This window comes from Moschus berezovskii, chromosome 7 (assembly GCF_049115385.1).
Source record: "Moschus berezovskii isolate FMDL1 chromosome 7, NW_MosBer_1.0, whole genome shotgun sequence".
Taxonomy (NCBI): domain Eukaryota; kingdom Metazoa; phylum Chordata; class Mammalia; order Artiodactyla; family Moschidae; genus Moschus; species Moschus berezovskii.
Window position 1 is genome coordinate 74,046,529 of NC_142466.1, and position 2,952 is coordinate 74,049,480.

At 49.1% G+C, this 2,952-nt stretch overlaps 1 pseudogene; it reads right to left on the bottom strand.

The window, feature by feature from the left end:
• Positions 1-612: 612 nt before the first annotated feature.
• LOC129557155 (uncharacterized) lies at positions 613-2,563 on the bottom strand (annotated as a pseudogene).
• Positions 2,564-2,952: the final 389 nt, after the last annotated feature.

Here is a 2,952-nt window from a genome sequence, read left to right on the forward strand (position 1 = left end):
AGGCAGGTCACGTGATCTGGTATTCCCATCTCTTTCAAGATTTTCCTCAGTTTATTGTGATCCACACAGTCAAAGTCCTATAATAAGCTTATCTGATTCTCTGACCAAAACCACAGTGGCAGCTAACGCCTGGAGGCATAGCGGCCACCCCACAGGCCCTGGATATAGTCGTTTGGACAGGTATGCGACTGGGCGGTGCCATGGCCCAGTTGTTTGTGTGAGGAACCCCCCCACCTCCCCGCTGTGCAGTGTGATTTTTTTTCCTCATGAACAAAGAGGTTAAAGTCCTATGTCACATGCAACCCTAATGCTGGAGTGCTGGTCAAGAGTCTATCTCTTCAAAGGCCTTTTCCTGTTTAGGTCCCCACTACTGGGGGTCCTTACCAGACTCTGCTGTGGTTTTAAACAAAGTCTTGGCAATTTCAGAGAAACCTGGTATCCAGATCCAGCAGGATCCAGCAGAATCCAGTAGCCTCAAGGAACTCACGGACTTCTTTCTTGGTGTTCGTCTGAGGTATTGAACAGATGGCATACTTCCTCTCATGTCTGAGTGCCTGATGCCCTTTAGAGATGACAAACCCCAAGTGCTTGACCTCCTGTCTGAGCCTTTTTCTACGACACCTTGTACCCTGTGGTGGAGAGTAGAGCCAACAGCTCTTTGGTGCCTCTCCAGCAGTCCCCTTGGGTGGGACTGGCCAGCAACAGGTCATCCAAGTACTGGAGTAGGGTGCAGTTTAAAGTTTTTCCAGGAAAGACAGCAAAGTCCACAGCCAGGGCTTCACAAAACAGGGTATGTGAGGTTTTGAAGCCTTGTCGCAGTCAAGTCCAAGTCAGCTGTGTCTTCCCCCAGAGTTTGGGTCTTCCCGTTCAAAGGCAAACAAGGGCTGGCTGGCTGGTGACAGCTGGAAGCAGCAGAAAGCATCCTTGAGATCAAGGCAGGTGAACCAGCTTGCCTGAGTGGGTAAGAGACTCAGGAGAGTGTAGGGATTTGGGACCACTGGATGGATGGTGATCACTCCACTGTTGATGGCGTGGAGGTCCTGGATAGGGTGGTAGTCATTCCCTCCAGACTTTTTGACTGGTAAGAGTGGAGTGTTCCAGGAAGACTGACATTCAGTTAGGATCTCGGCATCTGGTAGGCACTGGATGTGATCCCTAATTCCCAGGTATGCCTCCCGTGTTACTGGATATTCTTTTTGTCTAACAGGAGTGGCTCCTGGCCTCAGGTCCACTACAATGGGGGCATGGTTTTAGGCCAAACCTGGGGGCCCCCTCTCAGACCAGACATCAGTTCAGTTCAGTCACTCAGTCGTGTCCGACTCTTTGCGACCCCATGAATCACAGCACGCTAGGCCTCCCTGTCCATCACCAACTCCCGGAGTTCACTCAAACTCATGTCCATCGAGTTGGTGATGCCATCCAGCCATCTCATTCTCTGTCATTCCCGTCTCTCCTGCCCCCAGTCCCTCCCAGCATCAGAGTCTTTTCCAGTGAGTCAACTCGTTGCATGAGGTGGACAAGGTATTGGAGTTTCAGCTTTAGCATCAGACCTGCCAATGAACACCCAGGATTGATCTCCTTTAGAATGGACTGGTTGGATCTCCTTGAAGTCCAAGGGACTCTCAAGAGTCTTCTCCAGCAACACAGTTCAAAAGCATCAATTCTTCAGTGATCAGCTTTCTTCACAGTCCAACTCTCACATCCATACATGACCACGGGAAAAACCATAGCCTTGACTAGATGGACCTTAGTTGGCAAAGTAATGTCTCTGCTTTTTAATATGCTGTCTAGGTTGGTCATAACTTTCCTTCCAAGGAGCAAGTTTCTTTCAATTTCATGGCTGCAATCAGCATCTGCAGTGATTTTGGAGCCCAAAAAAATAAAGCCTGACAGTGTTTCCACTGTTTCCCCATCTATTTCCCATGAAGTGATGGGACCAGATGCCACGATCTTTGTTTTCTGAATGTTGAGCTTCAAGCCAACCTTTTCACTCTCCTCTTTCACTTTCATCAAGAGGCCTTTGAGTTCCTCTTCACTTTCTGCCATAAGGGTGGTGTCATCTGCATATCTGAGGTTATTGATATTTCTCCCGGCAATCTTGATTCCAGCTTGTGCTTCTTCCAGCCCAGCGTTCCTCATGATGTACTCTGCATATAAGTTAAATAAGCAGGGTGACAAGATATAAACTTGACGTACTCCTTTTCCTATTTGGAACCAGTCTGTTGTTCCATGTCCAGTTCTAACTGTTGCTTCCTGACCTACATACAGGGACATCAGGGAATTCTTTTAGCAGTCTGGGGGGATTTATTTGTTCCCTCCCTGAGGAATAGAGATGCCATTCATCTTCCCTGGGCATGGTCATGGCCATCATCAGAGCCAATTGGCTCCCCAAGGTGAGGCTCGCAGGCTTTCTGGGGGCAAAGGTGATTTGTGCCCCCAGTTTTGTCAGTAAGTCTCTACCCAGCAAGGAAATGTGGCATTCCCATAAGTACAGAAACTCATGAGTCACCAGATGGCCCCCTAGCTGACACAAATGGGCCTTGCAAAGTGAATGGGCCACCATGTCCCCTGTGGCCCCAATAATAGTTGTTATTCAGCCTATGAGGGGAGCTACAGGTGTGATTACCACAGAATGTTCAGCTCCAGTATCCACCATAAAAGTCATTGACTGGCCCCCTACTTTCATGATGACCGTGGATTCCTGGGGGCCCAGGGTCAGGGAGTCCAGTCTTCCCTAGCCTGATTCTGCTCTGGCCAGGCCGATAGGTTTTGGTACCTTTCTTTGTTGGGTTGATTGAACTTCTTCAACCCTTTAGATGTCCCTCTGCAATGGGGGCATTCATTTTTCCAGGGTCCAGTCTCTTTGCAACAGGCACACTGGTTGTAGCATTAAGTTGTTAACTTGCTCGCTCAGTCGTGTCCGACTCTTTGTGACCCTGTGGACTGTAGCCC